Here is a 20,793-nt window from a genome sequence, read left to right as displayed (position 1 = left end):
TGAGTCCCAGGGCCAGAGGCGAGGCTGCGGGGTCTTCTCTGGGCCGGAGGACGGATGTCCCGAAGTTGCTCTGGTTGCCACTTTTACTGAGTGTCCCCATTTTGTTCGTCGGTCCTGAGGTTCCTGTCGCCTGTCAGGCCCTGGGGGAGTGCGGAGACTAAGGAGACGCTGTCTCTGTGGAGCCAGGGATTCCAGGGTGCTGTGCTGCTTGCGGCGGCAGGACGGGGGCAGAGTGGGGGGGGGAGGTCAGCCACCAGGGCCCCCATAGCTCATCTCCAGCTTGGGGGGGTGCTGGGTCATTCGCCTCTGCGGACCCAGGTGAGGACGGCCCGTCTGGGGCCCTCCGTCTGGCTGACTGATGATGGCCTCTTGCATTTGTCAAGGCATTATGGTTCTGGGGTGTCTTCACTCAAATAAGTGACCCCATAACCTTATACCTCTGACCCATGAGGGAGAGCGGGGAGACACCCGGGCTCAAATGTGTCAGGGAGTCAGGTGAAAGCGGTTGCTAATTATTTCTTGACTGACCACAGCTCCTTCAGCCCAGGGATGTGTTGTCCCGGATGCTTTTGTAATTCTCAGGAGCTTTGGCAGCGCTGAAGTCTGGTGCCGCGGGTAGGGCCCCGGGTTTGCGGGGGGCCAAGAACATGAGTTTGGAAGTCGAGACAGACCAGTCTCAGGGAAGGGGCATAGAGGCCCTCATACCATCCACTGAGGTTGGAGGAACCATCGCCAGCACAGGACAAGGTCACTCACGGCTGTGAAGGTGCCCTGAAGCCTAGGGAGTAGGGGGGCAGCAGGGAGAGGTCCCTGAGAGCAGAGGCACCATTCTGGGTGGCACTGAAGACCATACAGACACGATGTCAGCCCTGAGGGGCTAAGCAGAGGGACAGCCCAGCTCTCAACCTACCCCGTGTGGGCAACAAGCCGGGGAGGGGCTCTAAGCAAAGGAGAGGGGCAGGGTCTGGGGTCCTGCCTGTCCCCACTTGAGGACATGCCTCAGGAGATAATGGAGAGGGCAAGTTACCAGGTCAATGTGGGGAGAATAGAAGTGAGTCCAGGATCTCGGATATCCATGCAGGCGAAGGTAGGAGGCGGGCAGTGAGATACGGCGTCAGGAAGGCAGGCCGGGGCCGGGAGCACGGTGCAGGCAGAGAGGAGCCTAAGGACCCCACCAGCTGGGTGGGCAACAGGGGTGTGCAGGCCAGCTATGGCCCCAGGCCCCACAGGGCCCCAAGGGTGTTTCCAGAACTTCCGAAGGTGGCTTCTTCCACTGCCTGTGGTCGAACAGCTCTGGAATCCAGACTATGAGTCAGCTCACATCAAATGTGCGAGCGATTGCCTTCGGGGCTGAGACTAGACTTTCCCATGAGCGTGAAATGTCTGTTCAGGATGATGAATCTTGTGGGTTTTCAGAAAATATGAACCGAGCACAAAGAGATAAGGCTTCGTTCTCTGAGCCTTGGTGTTGCAATGAGAGGCGGGTCTAGGACGGTTGGTGTCACCTCTCTGAACTCCAGGGCTGCGTCTCGGGAAGCCAAACCACAGGCCAAGCGGATGGACCGCAGCCAGGAGACGCAGGCCGGGCAAATTCTCCTTCCTGCACCCCCTCCTCCCCACCGCAGACCCTCGCCCCTCACTCGGGCTAGGGCTGGACCTGCTCCTGCTCCTACTGTCCCATCCCCCACCCTGTACCCCCACTCCAGACTGCCCTCTAGGCCACTCTGAGCACAGACACTCGACGTTGGTCCCCCACCTCGACGGTGCTGCTTCCACACACAATTTTGAATCCTCTCCCCACACCTGTCACGGCTTCTCTGAAGGACTAATTTACCCCTTCATTAACTGTCTTGAGTCAAATAGGCCCTTCTTGTCAGTGAGGCCACGTCCACCAGAATAGACTCCCTATGGTTTGGAAGACCTCTGCTTATATAGTCCCTGGTGTTTGGTAGGTCACAGTTTCCCTGCAAGGGTGCACTCTGTGCTTACGCCGGGTGACGGATTTCCAAGCCTCCCTCAGTTTCTCTTCCCCGGAGCTAGTGAAGAAGTTGCCCCGCAGTGGTCTGTGTTTCCAGAAATCCCGTCTGCATTGATTGACCCACTTCACACGAGTGGGATCTGAATGGTTCACTTGGCCACAGTGTTTACTGTGGGGGAAGGGACCCAGCACCGACTGAGCAGTGAGACGGTGGACTGCGGCGGACTTGGCCTTTCTTGCCTTTAGCTCAGCAAAGGTGAAAACCAGGAACAAGTGCGTCAGTGCTCTGCAAGCCCTTTAATGATCTGAACATGCGAGGCAGGGATCCGCAAGCTTGTGGCGATTTCCACCCCCCGCCCACGTGTGCGTGAGGGAGTCTACACTGGGCTGTCAACCAACGACTCAGCCTCCCCACCAATGCGCCAGGTGGGCCTTCGGGTCTCCTTTAGCGAAGGACACGGGCAGCTAGCACAGTGTGAGTTACTGAGAGGTGACGGGCCTGCCACCTGCGGTACCAGTTTTACAATGTTAATATACTGTTCGCAACAGCCAGATTGAGGTCAAGACTCTAGGGATGATTTTCTCCCTCGTGACCTTGGCTGAATTTTGACTACTGACCTTAAAGGAGAAAGTGTCCACGTTCTGTTTTTATCTGAATCCCTGCATTGCCCTCAGCTCCCTTCTTTCTGGTCTTTCATTTATTTTGACTTGAAAGAAGTTAAGCTCCCTTTATGATGTAACACAGTATTAAGATCTTTATGTTTCATGGGGCTCCTGGGTGGCTCAGTTGGTGAAGCACTTGCCTTCAGCTCAGGTCATGATCTCAAGGTCCTGGGATCGAGTCCCGCATCAGGCTCCCTGCTCAGCCTGCTTCTCCGTCTCCCTCTGCCCTTTCCCCCTGCTCATGCTTTCTCTCTCCCCCTTTTTCTCCCTTTCTCTTTCTTTCTCTCAAAAAAACAAAATCTTTTAAAAAAATCTGTTTCATAAAATAAGTTGGCATTAATTCACACACAACAAAATTTATCATCTTTAGCTCCTACTGTGTCTTCTGAGAGTATCTGTGATTATATATGCATGGTCTTCTGTCCTGTAGCATTATGAATATTAAGCAGAAAGACAGCATTTTTAAAGGTATTTCATTAATTTTCATTAAAAAATGTACTTAAATCTTAACCCCAAGATGGATTGAGTTGCAGAAGTTAGTATGCCAGTGGTAATTTAGAGCTTGGGAAGCATTTTCCTGTTGACGAAGGCATTAAGGATCGTGGTGTTCTCACCAGACTAGCCCTTGAAACTCTGCTCAGCCCCTTATATCACAGGTGTATGCTACACATTTGTGTAAAAATAAAAAGAAACATAAAAACAAAATTGAATATAGGTTTAAACTTTATGTTGAATATAAAATCAAACTTGATTTTATTTAGGACCCAGAGAAAGTTCTAGAGAAACAAGCTTGTTAAGGCTTTGAGGAGGACTTTCGGTCTATCCACAAGTGTTCTGGTAACGTAACTTTTGGTTTAAGAATAGCATAGACTTCTAGGAAAGGACGTTTCCAAAAGAACACAAATAAAAATCACCCTCCTCTTTCAAGCTCCTGTTCCACTCCCTAAAGAGAACCATGGTAAGTTTCTTTCCTGAAGTTTTCAGTGTGGGTACATAAACTTCCGTTTGTAACACACTTGCATAATTATTTAATGCCCTGTTCTTCTTGTCTTTTCCCAGTGGATCTCACATGCTCAGAGACTCATATTCCCTCACTCTCACTTCTTCTTTCCTCAAAACTGCTCACTTGGACTCTTTTCCTCCCTCTCCTTTCTGTCTCTCCTCTTCTTGTCTTTCTTGTGGAGAGACTCAGTCTCGCCCTCATCGGCTAGATGTGCCCAGTAAGTTGGTGGGTGGGGAAGGAGGAAGGGAAGGAGAAGCCAAGAGTGGGCAGAGGAAAGAAAATTCCCTGTTCCGGAGCTGGCTATTTTCACTTTACTACAAAGCTTGGACATCTCTGTAGGTGCTGAGCAGCTCCTGAATGTCCACCTCATTCTTTTGAACAGATCTCTAGAATTTCATCTTAGGAATGTACCATAACCTGTAGGCTAGTCCCTCCTGTTTCCATTTCTGTTTACTGTATCAAGAAATACTGCCATTAACATTCCCGTATTGGAATCTTTGTGTACTGATGGGACCAAATAGGGCAAATCCATGTAATAAATTCCTAAATGCTAACTCGCTGCATGAAAAGGTATGTTCGATTTTAGCTGGAGATAACAACCCCCACACTGTGTCCACCATCCACCAAGATGTCACTTTCCTCAAAAGCATTGAGAACCGGTGACCTGATGTTTATTATATCTGATCTGAATTCATTTCAAAATAGAGAAGGGTCTTCCCCTTTTCCTTGATCAAAGCCTGCTCTTACAGGGTCCTATTTGCTGGTATTGACCTACAACACAGTATTTTGTGGTGGCGGGAAGGGCATTTTTGTGAGTGTCCTGGGAAAGAGCAGAACATGAACCGTGAAGGGACTTGAACAGGTGGGCACAGATCAGCGACTGGGAGCGGCGTGACACCCCCTTGTGGATTGAGAAGTGTGATCTCGGCTCACGTGGGGTCTGGTGCTTTGTTGGGAGCAGTCGTGGCCAAGTGGAAGGGGTCTGGCAGTCTGCACACATGACCTGTTTCCCAGCGAGGTGTTTGGGACTCCAAGACCTCCAGGGATCACACAGCAGCCCTGCTGCTTTCATATTGCCAGCCATTCTTGAACTTAACCCCTCTGAAGCTTTGACGGATAGGTTGATAAAGTGTAAGGTTCCATCACAGCTCATCACAGTGCCCACCACTGCTGTTTGCAGACTGGCTCCTTCTGAAGACCTGCAATTGCTCTTTCGAGGGTTTTTGCCATTGATCGATAGGATGTGGTGGTCCGGGACCCAGCTGAGCGTGCAGGGGCCGTGTGGACCCAGGAGAGCGCCGCACGCAGTCACTCACCAGGTGCTTACCTGGGCCTGGCTGTGCCCTACCCTTATCTCTGCGCTGCACGGATGATGTTAGGTTGCCATGTGACAATGCTTGTGTCTGCGTACCCGTCACTGAAGCTCACTCCCAGATGGCAGGGACCTTGGCCGGGGTATCTCGGGTGGAATGGGACCCAGAGAACACACTGGAACCAGGTCTCTACCCAGGAGGGGACCTGAGTGCTTGCACTCCGTACAGTGTTCTGGTCACTTCCCTTGCTGGCCACCTGTTTTCCGTGGTGAGATTTACAGAATTGTCTCCCACAGCAAGTGAACAAATGTTTTATTCTCTGCCCATGGATGTGGACAGTAATCGTTTGGCCACTTAATCATTTTTTTCCACAGTGTAATTTTCCATCAAAGTCTCTTTGGCCAGATTTTGAGCTGTGTGTTTGTGTAAAATACTGAGTTACCTGATAGACCTACCTAGGGCCTCTTTTCCTTTGTTATCAATTTTCTAAGACTGGTTTCTTAGCCAAGGCCCCATCTGGACACTGGGGGCGGTGATCGCCTGGGCCACAGTAGACAACCCGGTCCCTCAAGGCCCAAGCAATTTTCATTTAAACCTTTTAATATCAGGTCTTTTAATTCAGTTCCCAAGGGCTCTCTTACTTTAGAGTCTAGAAATCAAATGAAGGAAACATGGAGACGGAAAAGGAGAGAGGAGAAGGGGGGGCCAGCAATAGCGACAATCTCCACATGCAGTTGATTACGTGTTGGTTAAACCACTGGCTTGCACGCACACCTGATTTCCTGTGTTCCACAGGGATCGATGATCTGCAGCTAACACGAGGCTGTTGCTGGGGGTAAAGGAGAGCATCATGGGCAGTTTCTTAGACTGGACTTTTCTAGGGGAAGTGGAGAAATGAACCTCTCTCTCCTGCAGTGATCCACTCCCCTGAAAGGGCCCTGTTGCCCTGCAGGCCTAGCCACCGTGCTCAACACGCCACTTGCAGGTTTGGGCCAAGACGTAGTATTGGCCAGCTGTGCCAGGTGGATCCAGCCCTGAACCCACGAGCTGTGTGGGAGTGACCCAGCTTTGTGGTCTTAGTTCTAGAAGAGGAGTCCAAGAGCCTGAGCACTGGTGTAAAGCTCTGACCCTCCGGCCCCTCTGACAAAGAGGAGGCAGGTGGCTTTGGCCTCGCTCACTGTCCTGAATCCAGCAGCTCTTGGGCTCATGGTTGCCACCCCAGGCCTCGGCACTTGAACAAGTGTTCTGGATTCTGACAGAGCTCTGGGGGACGGCAGACAGGCTTGGGACGTCTGGCAGCTTCACAGACCAAGCCCTAATCCAACTTGGCTGTTTCCCACCTGACTTAAGGCTGACACAGAATGATGGGGCGCTGCTGATACACGTACAACCCTGACTGGGGAGGGGAGAGGGGACCCACCCGTCGCCTCCAACATGCTGCGTGGGCAGAACATGTATCCAGCCTGTGCTTTCTGTCAGCTTCTGGCCACCGATTTCCACACTGTCTCCCCTGGCTACTGGAGGCCCACTCACTACCTGACCATCTTTCTGAGGCCCTACATACCCTTGCTTTATTTTGGATCCTAGTTTAGAAATCCTGTACTGAACTTGTTTCCACCAACTGCTCCTATGTCATGAGTATTATTAGATCGCTATATTGTCCACGACCGCTTTCTTCTCAGATGAAAATATGAAGAAGCTGTTGGTTTTTCCTCCTCCCCCATGTGAGTAGGCTGTGCCCTTGTCCTCCCACCTGTCTGTGTGGATGCTTCCACACTGACACCAGTGGGGGGCAGCCTGGAGGAAATCCGACATCTGTAGGAACCTCCACCCTCCCTGTTGCCAAGAAGTGGAAGATGGCCTTTTAGTCATCCTGGTAGTAGGAGACAGGCTGGGATGTCATTTGGACTACAAATGGTTACCTGTCTTCCACACCTGATGGACAGCTCACTATGTGGCCTTCTGGAGGCACAGGTTCATTTGAACGGGGACATCTCAAGTTTCTGGTTCAGGCACGTAGTCATTCTTTCAGCAAAAGCAGTTACTGAGACCCGCTGCGTGCACTGTGGTAACTATTGGCGAACAATACAGACCAAACAAAGCAGAGTCCTGACTCTGGTGGAGTTTATAGGCAGTCCTCAGTAGCCAGCTGTGTGTCACATAATGGGTCTTTCCAGAAAGCCAGGCATTTTGAGAACCTAAGGAGGAATTCTTGAGCCAAATCAAGGCAGGCCTCAGGTGACAAGTTTGAATGAGGTTTTAACAGTGCTGGAGTAGGAGTCCCTTCAGTGGATCTTGGCGTCCCTTGTGTCTCTTGGCGTTTACCTATTGATTTCAAAATTCCGTTGACCATTCTTCTGTGTCAAAGTCTCCCGTAGAGGAGTCAGTATCTCTGGTTTTGGGGATCCCTCTCTCCCGTGTTCTCCAAGCTAACATCCCCACTTAGCTCCGCCATGTCATACTCCAGCCAAACCTGGCTGTGTTGGTTTGCCTGGGCTCCCGTAACAAAATACCACAGACTGGGTGGCTTAACAACAGAAATTTGTTTTCTCTGTTCTGAAGGCTGGAAGTCCACGTTCAGGGAGCCAGCAGGTGTGGTTTCTTGTGAGGCCTCTCTCGTTGGCTCGAAGATGGCCATCTTCTTTCTGTCTTCACATGGTCCCTCCTCTGCCCACATGTAGCCCTGTGTCCCTGTGGATCCAGACTTCCTCTTCTTTTAAGACACCAGTCATGTTGGATTAGAGCCCACCCCCAAGGCCTTATTTAACTTAATCACCTCTTCAAAGGTCACATCTCCAAATACACAATCTGAGGTACTGGGGGTTTGGGCTTTCCCATAGGAATTTTGGAGGGACACAGTTCAGCTCCTAACACTGACTGTATCCAGCTCGGCTACTGCCTCCTGATTCTCCGTCCCTGGAGAATACCAGTTCCAAGGATCATTCCCCCTACACTTAGTTTCTGTGTATCTGGACCTACTGGAAGTCACTGTCTGGCTTGGAAAAGGCATTTCTTATGTCCAGAGCTTCCAGTTGAGTCCAGGAGCTCTGAGGGTCCCCAGCAGCCAGTGCTGGTATGCTTGGGACTCTAGGAGTGACTAGGATGAACCTCCAGACTCCGCTCATGACCAGCCCAGTACTAGTAGGAGTGGTGGGTACCAGCTGGTCACCAGAGGATGCCTTCTCCCAGAACCCAGCACTCCAGTGGACACTGATGGGGGAATGTAATACTTTGACATGACCATTTTCTCATGCCACTCTTTTGACACAGCCTTAAAATCAAATGCTTAAGCTCTTATCTACCTTTATTATAAAATAATGTATAAAGCAGAGGTTCTTTCCTTAGAGATAATCCGCCTAGGACACTTCGTTTCTTCACACCCATCCAAAACTGACTGGGTAGGTTAGGTATATTAACAAAAAGTGTACATAGATATTCAGGGGCATTTCTGGGCACTCTGGGACCATGTGGGTGCTGGTGTTAAGAAAGCCTGTAGAACAGGTTAGGTGGCTGGATACATTCTGACCTGGGAGATCTGTAACATGATGCTACTTGCATTTTCCACTAGATCTTCCCTTACTCCCCATCCTTACTTGGAGCAAGGATATCAATTCTTGCTCCAGAACCCAACATCCATGATTCATCCCTATCCATTGCTACAATCTTCTCTGCCTTTTGGGCCCCCAGGGTAGGCCAAGACCCAAGAAGCCTATAACTTTCCTCTGTCGTCCTCGGAGAGTAAATATCAGAACTTCTCATTTCAAATCAGGACCAATAATCCTGCATGACTACCACCTTCCGTTGGACTTGAACCCAGGCCAACAACTAGACCAGGGTGGGTTGTAGTTACCCTCGTACATAAATGTACATGTACTGGTAGTGTCTCTGAACAGAACTCCCTGTCCACACCACTTCAGTCTAGTTCATCTGACCAGAAAAATGTGTCCTGTCTCCGTGGACTACCCAGCCACCCAGCTGCCAACTTGGCTACCTGCTTGGACTTCTGTTTTGAATTGCATTGTTAAAGGGCCTTCCAGATTCGTATTCACTGATCTGCTGGGAAGTATCTGGGCAGACAGAGGTCCAAGATCTAGTAAGTAGTTTCCTGATCAGCCCCGGGTTCTAGAGGAATCACCCCAGTGGCCGTGCGATCCGACTCAACTTGTAGTCTGTATGTATTACAGACCTCTGCTGGAAATTGAAGGATAGACCCCCGCCCCCAGGTCTCTTTAAAGTGATTGGAAGTCCTCAGATCTTTATTTTAAAGCAATGCGTAAAATATCCATCTGACGCCACTTTTTTCCATCTGCCCTTCACCAAATCTTGCTCCTTCCCAAGCTCCAAGCCTCTCCTTTATCACTCAAGCTCCAGTCCAGGACCCTGTCTTGAGAGGATGCCAGACTCTTCAGGACAGCAGGACTCATTCTAGCACTTAGCCTCCCGGGAAAGGTATAGACCAGGAGAAGAGCCACTAGCACCTGCCACCACCTTTAGATAACTCCCCACTTAAAACTTTTCTCCAAGCAAACCTAAAGGGCCCCAAGCCGTGTGCCCCCGCCTTGGTGGCCATGTCCCAGAAAACAAAAGTTCCCACCTGTAGCTTTCACCCAGTCCGCAGATGCTTATGCTCCATAAAAGTCTTCCTTTTCCTCAACTCTGATGCTTCAAGTACTGATTCCAGGGTCTGCGTTCAAACCCCTCTGGGCCTGTCCTCTGAGGTCATGCTCATTCTGGCTCACATACTGTCTCTGTGCCCATTGCAGCCCCCCACCCCCCGCTTCCCATTCCATGGGGGAACAAGAATGCTAATTCCTCTTTGCTCAAAAATCCCACAGCGATGGACCAACCCCGTCCATTCCCACGCCGACGCCTACCTTGACTCTTGAGACCCGAGGCTAGGACAGGACACAGGAAATACTTTTCCTCTGTTGCATTTGCCTGATTCCCAGTAAACAGCCTCCTTGTGAGGCCAGATGAAAGCCATAGTCCACCCCTGGGGCTTGGTCACCTGCACAGGAAAACATTCAGTCTTCTGTGATCATCAGTGTCTACGAACAGCATGGGCTTTGAGAAGTGACCTGTGGTCTTCCTACTTAGGAAAACATTTCCAAAATAAAACATTTCCCGTGGGGTTCACTTTTTTTTTCTTTTGAACTTTCACAAGCCACCACTGAGTTCCTTGACTCTCCTGACAGAAAATCTTCAGTTTCTTATTACAACAAATTGTAGCCTAAGCGGTAGGATATCCAATCCTAGGGAATCTTTTGGGATGCGTTGAATTTCTCCTGTTGAATCAATCTCTTGCTTGGCTGCCCCTGCAGCTACAGAACTGCTCTTTTTCTTTTTCTCAGCTCTTGGAAGAGAAAGTAGAAAAAAAATCCCATTTTCCCCTGTAGGGAGCCAACAGAAAATCAGGTGGGTCTAAGAAGTGGGAAATGGTGGATGGCACTTTGAAAAGCTGAAAGAGAATGGACTAAAATCAGTTTAAATTTCACATAAAGTACAGGTTCTGTGCTTAAAAAACAAATGGATCAGCACACACAAGTGCTATTTATCTGTGTGTTTTAAGGGAATCCCATGCTGAGTTTTCAGAAATTCTCCAGGGACAGATGAATGAACCCCAAATGGTAGGCAGAACCGTTTCGCCAACTGTCATAAATCCGATCACTAATAGCGAATGGTGATGGCATTTGTGAAGAACGTAAGAGATCCTCGAAGGAAATGAAAGATGGGGAGTAAGTGCCCCCCCAAATGATAGTTCCTAGTGCTTGAGATAGCCAGATTGTTCTGAGCGTGACAGATATTCTTTGGGTTAGGTGACACACAGAGCTCTTGAGCTCGTGACCGCGGACTGGCTGGAAAATATAGTATTCTTATGGCCACATATGTTCAAGGAAGGTGGCTCCCACTGGGTTCTAGTGCGGGGGACAGCGGGCTCCTGCCCCTCAACAGGCAGAGGGCAGGGGGCCTGGGGACAGTGGGGGGAGGGGGTGCAGACAGCGCCCGCTCTGCCTAGACGCGATAGATGATGGAGATCTCCTGCCGCACAAAGGGCCCGATCTTACTATCCCGCTGTCCTTCGGAGTTAAAGAGGAGCAGGTCTGCTTTCACTTGTAATGGCAATATCACCGTAATACCCTCCAAAGTAAGATAAATTGGGTCCAACAATCGTAAAAGCATCTGCCAGCCATTCGTTAGCAGCATCTTCTGAGAGGAATAGGTGAAAGGACTTTAAGAACTCTCCTCTACCTTTCAACTCCCTTCAACTGAAAAGGAATTGCTATTATTTATTCAGAGCCTCGGTAGACCAGGCAGCTCGCTTGTTCTAATCTTCACGGCCACGGTGCGGAGGGTGTTAGCCTGGGGTCCTTGCTGCGTGAGGAGGCGGGGGATGAGGCCCACGTGACTTGCCCACCCCACGGCAGAGCTAGACTTCGAACTCACGCCTCACGTTCATTTATTTTTGTCGTATTTACAAAAAGGGCATTGGAGTCAGCTTGAACCCAGATTTGCTTGGTTACCAGGGTCCAGACCGTTACTCCCCTATAGAGTCTTTCCGACGACACCACCTACCTTCCTACTTCCTGAATCAGTCAAGATGGTTTTTGTTGCAAGTGACAGAAATCCACGTCGGACTGCCCGGCCAAAGAAGGGAGTTTGTTGCCCCTGTGGCTGCCTAGCCAGGGACACATGTGGTGTGACAGAATTCAGGGGTACACTCTGGGTCATCAGATTGGTCTGTCTCTCTCAGTCCTTCTGTCCTCTTGCACAGCATGACAGCCCCAGCCTGATTCTTCTGGCTCTGTGACAAAAGAAAAGGCCTGTTCCTGCTAGCTCTCAATTTGAAAGTATGTATTTGGGGTGGCCTTCTGTGGCATCTTTGGATCTCCTGTCCACCGGTAGCCCCTACCAATAGCATGGGTTTTGTCGGGGATTGAAGTTGTTCAAAAGCTTGGTGGGTGCATGGATGATGACAGGGCAGTAGAACAGATGTCTGCTGTGCTATTTCACTAAGCGGCAAGTGAAAATGCCAGAAAGAAGACTCAAAGGTGGTAAAGAGAATCCAAAAAGAAAGCAGCAAGCCCTGCATGGTCAAAGCTCTATGTTGGGAATGAAGCTCTGTAAGAGTGGGCTTCTAGAATCCCCGAGAGAGCAGCAGGACACAAGCTAGCAGCTTGGGAAGAAGTCTGTGGATGGAAACCCATGGGCTAGTGAGGTTGATTTATACCTTTCAAACAGCTATTTTCTTTTCTTTTTAAGAGATTTTATTTATTTTTCAGAGAGCACAAGCAGGGGGAACGGCCGGCAGAGGGAGAGGGAGAAGCAGGCCCCCCACTGAGCAGGAAGCCCGATGTGGGACTCGACCCCAGGACCCTGGGATCATAACCTGGACCCAAGGCAGACACTTAACCACCTGAGCCTCCCAGGCGTCCCTCAAACAGCTATTTTTCAACAGGAGTCATTAATAAACTGATAGACTGCTTTGGGGAAATATATGATGATAGCCCCCTAAGCTCCTTTTTTTTTTTTTTTCTTGGTCCTAAGTCAACATTTTTATCAAAGACTTCATGGGATGAATGGATAGAAGTTGTGTGCCTCAAATTTGTAAGAATTGCAAACCTGAGCGTAACAACGAATGCTTTGGGGGATGAAACTAAACTTCAGAACATCTCCTTAACTAGAAACGTTCAGTCGCTATCAAAAAGATGAACTTAAAACATGTGATTAAAAATTCAATAATGAGCTGGAGAATTTTTCTAGTTCTTTGTAGTGGGTTGTTTCTGGTTGCCCCACTAGTATTAATTCCTCCGTTCTCTTTCTTCATCGAACCTCGGATGTCCTAGCTGTGTAGTGTGTGTGTGACGGGCCACGGGGGAAGTCCACGATCCACTTAAGCTAGAGATCACATTTCCTTGGTCACCTGACCAAAGTCAAGCCCGTTGGAGCCAACGATGGTCCATTCTTGCACTTTTTTTTTTTTTTTGAGATACTAAGAAAGCCAACCTCCCCTTTCCTATTGCTCATAAGTGAGGAAGCATGTGGTCCTAAGTCTCCGGACCTCAGAGAGAGGGAAAGGAAGTCCGATCCAGAAAGCAGAGGTGAGGAATGGAGAGATCTCGATCACTTCATTCAAGTGTGCCTGAAACCGAATTTGCCCCTGTACTGTGTGGTTACGTGAACACAGGCTGATGATTTTCTTTCTTTTTTTGTCAGCCAGTCTGAATTGGATTTCTTGGTTCACATAAAATAAAAAACCCTAACTGCTGTATCTGGGAGGCCGTGGGGGGCTAGAGCCATGCAGTGGCCAAGAAAGCTAATAAAACCTCAGGCTGTGTCGTCGCAAGGATAGTATCAACATCCAGGCATTGGAGGCGTGCATCTGTCGCGGTGTGACTGGAGTTTCTAGATGACAGTGGCCAGGGCGAGAAGAATTTTGTAACCACATGATACGAGAAGTACTTGATGAGAAATGGAGATGTTTCGTCACAGGGTGAAAAGATTTTGTGAAGGACAAGCAGGTGCGTGATCCGTTTTCAGACATTTGAAGGACTGTCGTGCAGGAGGGGAGTAGACCCCTCATCACAAGAGGAGGAGGGGCTAGGCTGTGGGACCTGGGGTTCAAGGGAGACGCATTTCAGCCGGGGGATTAGGCTGAACAGCTTAGAACCACTCAGGTGCCCATAAATGGACTGTTGAGTTTGGAAGAGTTGTAAGGTCCCCGTCCTCAAAAGTGTTCACACAGTAGGTGGCCATCTGCTGGATTGTTTAGAACGAATTCCTGTATCAGTGGGAGGGTGGTCCGGATGAGCTTCTGAGTTCCAGAACCCTCCAGACCTCTGCAGTTCCAGTCACAAGGTACAGAAACAAACTAGCTCAACTCTGCTCGTCTGTGGCTTCCATAACCATTATGTTCTGCACGACGTGTGCCCTTTCCTTCCTCTGCCTGCTCTGAGACAACATCCAGAGGGACAGTTACAGCTTCGATAGCTTGTCCTTTCTTTTCTGTGACTCTAGGAGGTGGTGGCATAAGCCAAGTGAGGTGCCGATACCTCGCGAAGTGTTACCATACATAGGCGTGGATACAGGCCCCATATATACACACGTGGGTGCATTCATATCTGTTTGAAAGTATGGATTTCTAATCAGCTGCATGGCATTTTTTTAATCGTAATAGTTGCAAGTTTCCAAATAGTAAGAGATTTTTACACTTGAAAAAAAGAGATAATGCTAAGTGAAATAAGTCAAGCAGAGAAAGACAATTATCATATGGTTTCTCTCATCTATGGAACATAAGAACTAGGAAGATCGGTAGGAGAAGGAAGGGATAAAGAAAGGGGGGTAATCAGAAGGGGGAATGAAGCATGAGAGACTATGGACTCTGAGAAACAAACTGAGGGCTTCAGAGGGGAGCGGGTGGGGAGGGCACGTATTGCATGGTGCACTGGGTGTTATACGCAACTAATGAATCATCGAACTTTACATCAAAAACCAGGGATGTTCTGTATGGTGGCTAACATAATATAATAAAAAAATATTAAAAAAAAATCCTAGGTTTCTAGCTTTGCTTGGGAAATTGGAAGTCCTCGTGACAGTGGACCCATGTCCCCAAAGTAGGAGCAGCAGGGCTGGGCAGCAATGACCTTTTTCAACGGTGCTCTATCAGTGGACGGGACCCCCACTGCTCTGGGCCAGACAAGCTTCCCTAGCCCACCTCCTCTCCATCCCAGTGGGCTTGTAAGTCTGGGCTCCTACCGTAAATGCTATGTTTTCCCCTACTAAGCACTCTGCTGGCAGTTACCACACTGGCCTTTGTGAGTAGGAGAGTGTTAAAATGTGGAGACATTCTGCTTCTCTGATGCAAAGAACATACAGGGAGAAAAAGAAGGCAAACACTTCATTCTTGCTGATGAGTTTGCTACGAAAGTATAATGTTTCAGTGTTTTAAATTAATACAAAATGTGGATTGTTCATATTAGAGATGGATGAATGAAACAGAGTCTGCAGACTTATAGGAATATAACATCTGGGAAAACCTAAGTTCCTTTTCTCATTAGTTCCCCTGTTAATCAGTTTCTCATTAATATGCTCAAAGTCAGCTATTCTTCGGGATCTCCAGGGCAAGCATCTGACTCCATTCCTGCTAAGTGATGCTTTCCAAAGTACGTTCCCTGGGGATAATTGTCCCATTGATACAGTAGGAAAAAAGGATCCTCGTCAAATGAGTTCAGGCAAAGCTAGGTTAAATAAAATAGCCTCAGGTCAGTTTGCAGAAGATCCACTACTGATGGCCGGTTCATTAATCCCAGCTCACAAACTCCAGTTCCACAGAAGACCCATTTGTCAGATACGCCAAGTTTACGAGTGGTTGTTTGGCAGCTTTTTCCGAAATGTTCAGTCTGGATCATTGATATGAAAAGATGCTTTTCTGAACATTAACTAACCTTGAGATGCTTCCTGAGACATCACTAAAAAAATAAAATTCTGTAAGGTTGGCAAAACAGGATTTGGTACTATTTGAAAAATTCCTCTTTGAAATGCAACTTTTCTGTCTCAAGGTTTGGCACTTCATATGTGTTAGGGTTGTTTCAGCTGTATTTGGTTTCTTTTCTGTGCTTTTGAAACATAATTTGCTTTTGGTTTTTAATTTAAGCATTTGTAATGTTCTTTCACCAATTCCTGAATAACTTATTAGCTTTAATTTTGCATTTCGATCAATTTAGAATTTAAATTAGATTTAGATTAATTTAAACCTCTGATATTTGAGGGATGCTTTTGAATTTATGTTTAATTTAAATGTTAATTGCTAGAGATACTAAATTCAGGCTGACAGGCCACCAGAGGAATTGTGGAAAAGAAAAAATGCTTGACATTTTAAACAAAGTTAAAAACGATGTTCAGAAACATCCAGTAGAAACCAGAGTGAGCCCAAACAGTCATTTGTAGAAAATTATCCATTCATGTTAATTTGTTTTACTACCTTCTTCCCGTTTCATATTCTTTCTCCGCTTCCACATTCCTGTCAAAGCTTTGAAACCATTCCTGAAACGAGTCAGAAATCTGGATAGGAAGAAAGCGACAGTTGGTAAATTTATGAAAATCAGCAAAAGAAGTAGTCAACTTGCTCTTTCAGTGAATCGACCTGCTTTCTTTCCAATGCAGTGAAACTGGTTTCTTTGCTGCAGAACTTACCAGAGCTTTTAGCAACCCTACATTTAGGACCTCTGAAGAGGCACTCAGAGGACATTTCCCAAACTCAGACACCCGTAAAAGCCATGAGCTGTTACTTTGATAGCATCTCAGGTGCCTCTGGGCCCTGTGTTTAAAAGTCCCATTAATTAGAGTTTTAAATTCTTTTTTTTTTTTTAAGATTTTATTTATTTATTTGACAGAGAGAGACTGACAGCCAGCGAGAGAGGGAACACAAGCAGGGGGAGTGGGAGAGGAAGAAGCAGGCTCATAGCGGAGGAGCCCAATGTGGGACTTGATCCCAGAACGCTGGGATCACGCCCTGAGCCGAAGGCAGACGCTCAACGACTGAGCCACCCAGGTGCCCCTAAATTCTTTTTTTCACCTTGTATCTCATTTTTAAAATAAAAAGCAACAAACTCCTGCTTCACTCCTCCCAACTATCTGGCCTGCTTCTAATCGGCAACTTCTAAAAACCTTTGTTTTCAGCCTTTCTGATAGTATTTTTTTATACCTCTAAATATCTGTTCATTTATGTGTCTTCCATATCAACTACAGAAATTATCCGCTAGCTCTATGAAGATCAAGATCTAGCTTATACTATCCCTTTTATTCTTTTTTTCTTCTTTTGATACTATCACCTTCATCTCCTGTTCCATCAAAAATGATGCTTATTTAATCCTTTTAATGGCTACCCATGAAATGTCAGACAATATCCCGAAATGTCTATTTCTTGTTTCATCCACTTTATCGGCTGTGTCCCTAGATTTCGCACTATATTAGAGATTTAGTTGCTTTCATTCTTTTTTTTTTTTTAAGATTTTATTTATTTATTCAACAGAGATAGAGACAGCCAGCGAGAGAGGGAACACAAGCAGGGGGAGTGGGAGAGGAAGAAGCAGGCTCATAGCGGAGGAGCCTGATGTGGGGCTCGATCCCATAACGCCAGGATCACGCCCTGAGCCGAAGGCAGACGCTGAACTGCTGTGCCACCCAGGCGCCCCTACTTTCATTCTTGATGGAGAATGAGAATATAAAATTCTTAGTTCAAAATCATGTTCAATGACCATTTTAGGAGACTGTTTCCCCTGTCTTCTGAGATCTGTTATTTCTGGTGTGAGTTGGATTGGGGATCCTGTGTTCATCACCCATTTTACTAAGTTTTCCGGCTCTGCCCTTTGATGTTCTGAAAGTTCACACCGATGTATCTAGGCATAGGTGTTTTTTCATTGATGCTAGACCCTTTCGTTTTAAGGACTCTTGTCTCCCTTTATCTCTGGGGAATTTTTTTTTATTTTTTCCTTTTTAGTTTTGTTCCCACTATTTTCTCTCTTCTTTCACTCTGAAAATCCTGGTAGTCAGACGTTCAACTTCTGTGTATCCACTGTCTTGGGCCTTTTGCTTTTTATTCTAGGAGTTATCTTTGACTTTATCTTCCAGACCTTTAATAAAACTTTTCTATCCCAGCAAATTTTTGTGTTTTAGATTTATAAGGAGTCTTTCTTGTTCTTGAATGATTTCTTCTTCATAGCTCCCTACTTTTTGGACGCAACATCTTCTTGAATCTCTAAGGATAATTCACCTTTAAAAAATTCTCTTCCATTTTCTGAATGATCTTGGTTTCTTTCGAGTTCTCCTCCCCCCACCCCCTTTGTTCTGGTCTTTTTCTTGCTTTTCTTGAATTTTGGATGATTCTTAGTTGTCCATTTATATTTTTTAACATTTTTATTGAGATAATTCATACATAATTTACCCATTTAAAGTTCACAATTCAGGGCTTTTAATATTTTCAGAGAGTTGTGCACTGATCACCACAATCAACTTTACAACATTTTTGGTATCTCCTCCTAAGAAAACCCCACGCTCCTTACCTGTTAGCCCCAAACCCTCTCCCCCATCCCCTCTGCCCTAGGCAACCACTGTCCATTCATATTTGAAAATACGTGTTAGAAGGGCTAACTTGTTGCTCTGGGGGTTTCAAAATGGAAGTCCAGGGGTGTCTGGGTGGCTCCGTCGGTTAAGCATCCGATTCTTGATTTCTGCTCAGGTTGTGATCTCGGGGTCCTGGGATCAAGCCCTTTATTGGGCTCCATGCTCAGTGCGGGATCTGCTTGTCCCTCTCTCTCTGCTCCTCCCCCTGCTTGCTCTCTCTCTCTCTCAAATAAATAAATCTCAAAAAAAAAAAAAAAAAAAAAAAAGGAAGTCAATAAGAAGACAATGGCTGGGAGGGAGGAAAAGGCAGAGGTTGAGACTGAGTAGGACCCAAGTTCCAGAAAGCCAAGTGTGGGAATCGGGACCTCGGGGGGCCCTGAGAGGGGCTGGTGTGGCCGATGAGTGGTCAGACCACTCTTTCGGTGAACTTCATTTCTGTATTCAGGACTCAGAGGAGGACATCACCACAGGTGATGATGCAGCCCCACTGGGCATTAGGTCTCCTGAGCGGGGAGCACCGCCGTCTTGTCCACAGCTGTGCCTCGCACACAGTAGGTGGTACGTATTTGTGGAGTAATTCAATGTCATGTGTTTATGGAATGCCTTACACTTTCCAAAGCGCTTTAATATATACCTTTATCTCATCCGAGTAGGCACGTCTGCAAAAGTGGATTCACTGTGGGGCTAATGAGGCTGCCATTGTAGGACCCTTCACTTGCGTGAGTCCCTTCCAGGACCCCGTTCTCTATTCTGTATGTGTCAACCGTGAATCCTTTTTCTTAGAGGAGACCCCCAAACCACATTGTGTCCTGTCAGGTGTCAGAAAACCTGAACTTGGATCTTTCTGGATCACAGCAGAAGATACTAGCCTCTGTTGAGAACTATAAAAGCTGCAGCTCGGAGAGTTGGGTGCCTCGTCCAGGGTCACACGTCTCCTACCTGGCAGAACATTTCATTCCCGATGGTTTCTCCTACTGCTTGCCCCCCCCACTGCCACAGGAAGACAGTATGGCTTCTGATGGTGCCTGAGCCCTGGACACCAGCCTTGGGGAGCAGCGCAGGACCTGGGGGTTCGTGTTCTCCCCTAAGCTCCCAGGCTGCCTCTCTCACACCAAGCAAATGAGAAAAGCCACGCAGCCCCCCACCCCCACCGACATATTTCACTTTAGTTGCAAAATATCTTTGAAAGTATTTTCTCCGAACAAAGAGGAATACTGAATCCTCCTTTCCACTTCTGTTTCTGAATGAGACTTTTAATCTCCTGTTGCTTCATGGTCTAAAATAAAATGTAAGATCTAAAGGGAATGAAAAAAAAAAAGTCAGAGATCATATTTTCAACTGCCGGCTAATTCGCTGATTCTCCCAGGTGGGAAAATCAATGTGTTTTCTGCAGACGTGAATCCTGCATCCCATGGTGCGGTGCCACTGACTTTCTTCTTTAAACTTACCTTACCCTCCATGCTTCTCAACTTTGCAATGAAGTATATTTCATGCTTGCCTTTGCCCAGACCGCAGCGTATGTGTTCTGAGTAGAAATCCACGCCGCCAGTGCCTGGAGGAGATGCTCTCAGGCTGTTGGAGGACGGAACTGCGTTCCCTGGAGATTGGCCAGACCTGTCCCCAGGCCTTGGGTCTGAGGCTCGGAAGGCCTGCTGGCCCCCAGGCTAGCGTGGAAACTTGGCTCTGGGAGGAGTTTCATTCTTCCTAGACTCCTTTATTCTGAAGTTAGCAATCCAGGAGCAATTTAAGGGGACCAACATGGTATACGCTTGGGTATTAACATGGTATAATAAAAAAAGCAAAGGTTACAGAGACTTCCATCCTTCCTTGCTTTCCCTTCCAGGCCTGGGCCCTCACTCCAGCCCCCAGTAGGACTGAGAATCACCTAGACTGTGTCCTGACTCCTGCTCATTGTAGCATTAGAATCCTTGCCCTGGGCCCTCTGCCAGCTACTCGGGCTCCTCTCCCAGGACTGTCCCACAATCCAGGAACCAAAAAGGGGATGCAGTGCTGGAGACTTCTGGGGCCCTGCTGCATTGCTCTGGCTGGCCTCTCTCTCTCCTGAGTGGTCAGTGACTGTACCATCCTGCCAGTGATTAAAAATAACCTTGACAAAATTTGACAACTTGGGGATGTTGAAATGAGTGACAGGCTCTTATCTGATGTCCCAGCCCCTTGGCTGATCAGAAGCAAAGCTGTCCGTTTAAAGGTGAATTCCGAGGCTCCTCTCCGGGCGTACTTGGCTTTCGGCTTTGCTTTGTTAAGGTGTCCTCAACCCCGGTAACCATAAAGCCACAAAGGGAGCCGCTGGAGGCGTCCCCACATCCCCATCAGGACATTGTCATGAGCAGAAGCAGTCAGCCCAGCTGTGAGGGGCTGCTCTGGGCTTTCCAGTTCCTTATAAGAGCATGTGTACGAGCTGAAGAATGTCTGCCACGAGCAAGGCCAGCTTTCGTCTGTCAGCAGCTTGAAATGTTTAGGACGGTGCGCTGACGGGAAGCACGCAGCACGGCGAGGTGCCAGCAACAGATGGGACGTGTAAAATTGGACCGACTCCGGGCATTTGCGCCTTAGGTGGCCCGTGGTTGAGCCCGGAGTTAACCTGCAGAATCTCAGACTCCTCTCTCAAGAAGACGTCTTGCACGAAGAACAGTCCCTGTAGCAGACCCCCAAAGCTGCGTGTGAGCGCGGTGATGTAGGGCCAGGCGGGGGGTCGG

General features: G+C 47.9%; 1 protein-coding gene across 1 annotated transcript in view; it reads left to right on the top strand.

Annotated features, from left to right (window-relative positions):
- Positions 1 to 20,793, top strand: part of SMYD3 (SET and MYND domain containing 3) — a 686,329-nt gene that overhangs the window by 587,573 nt on the left and 77,963 nt on the right. The gene's annotated exons all lie outside the window — the stretch shown is intronic.

This window comes from Ursus maritimus, unplaced genomic scaffold, assembly GCF_017311325.1.
Source record: "Ursus maritimus isolate PB19 unplaced genomic scaffold, ASM1731132v1 scaffold_2, whole genome shotgun sequence".
Taxonomy (NCBI): Eukaryota; Metazoa; Chordata; class Mammalia; order Carnivora; family Ursidae; genus Ursus; species Ursus maritimus.
This window is presented reverse-complemented; position numbering and strand designations above follow the sequence as displayed.